General features: G+C 35.2%; 1 long non-coding RNA gene across 1 annotated transcript in view; it reads left to right on the top strand.

Moving 5' to 3' along the window:
• The window catches only part of LOC107720568 (uncharacterized), a 1,481-nt gene extending 769 nt beyond the window's left edge, over positions 1-712 (top strand). The window contains exons 2-3 of the long non-coding RNA XR_001637626.1: positions 439-572; positions 681-712. This is a non-coding gene — a long non-coding RNA (uncharacterized LOC107720568). The remainder of the gene's footprint in view (positions 1-438; positions 573-680) is intronic.
• Positions 713-806: the final 94 nt, after the last annotated feature.

The following is an 806-nucleotide window of genomic DNA, read 5'->3' as shown; positions in this document are numbered from 1 at the left end:
AAATGCTCAAGCTCTTTAAAGTCTGGTGGATTCTGATTGGCTGTCAATGTTTTTATTGTTTATCAGCTGAAAAAAAATTGTTCTGAATGAGATTCCAACGATAATGTTCCTCTGTGTCATTAAATGTTAACTCTTAAATGTTCCTTTCATTCTGTTAAAATTACACACAAAATTCTGCCTATTTCTCTTCATCTTATTCCTTTACTCCCTCACTCACTTACACATTCTTTTATGCTCTGTTGTAAGGTAGAAACTGAGAGTTTGCATGATGGCCTTTTCTCAGACTCTGAATCTGATGTATACAGATGAACTCAGGAGTCTGCTAGAGTTACCAGGGAACTTGAGCTTGAAGTATATAATTATATCTGTTTTAATTTATATGTTTAAACAACAATAATAATTAAACATGGGGTCAATAAATATTTTCTTGTTTTACAGCTGAAGACCAAAAACGCAAAGAAAATCAGTCACAGCAAGCCGGTCAAACCAGTCCTGATGAATGAGGAATGAACATGGCCTTCTTGTGCACAAACAGAAAAGACAGAGAGCTGAAAAGTTGCACATTTTCATTGGTATGTCTCTATTCAATGCAGTTATGTGTGGTACAGCATTGATGTTGATCTCTCAAAAGACTCTTCAAGTCAACAGTTATCATTTTTCACAAATACATATTTTTATAGCACCTAGAATGAGCAAATCAGCTGTACCATCATCTTTGGGATTTGGGAAGGAAATGACTGAATATGGTGAGTACTGACACATGCACCTGTATTCACCAACACCATTTCTCTAGAGTTATTGTTGAC

Source organism: Sinocyclocheilus rhinocerous, unplaced genomic scaffold (assembly GCF_001515625.1).
Source record: "Sinocyclocheilus rhinocerous isolate Xijiao unplaced genomic scaffold, SAMN03320098_v1.1 scaffold20596, whole genome shotgun sequence".
NCBI classification, from domain to species: Eukaryota; Metazoa; Chordata; class Actinopteri; order Cypriniformes; family Cyprinidae; genus Sinocyclocheilus; species Sinocyclocheilus rhinocerous.
The sequence above is the reverse complement of the archived record's forward strand: the minus strand, read 5'-3'. Positions and strand labels throughout refer to the sequence as shown.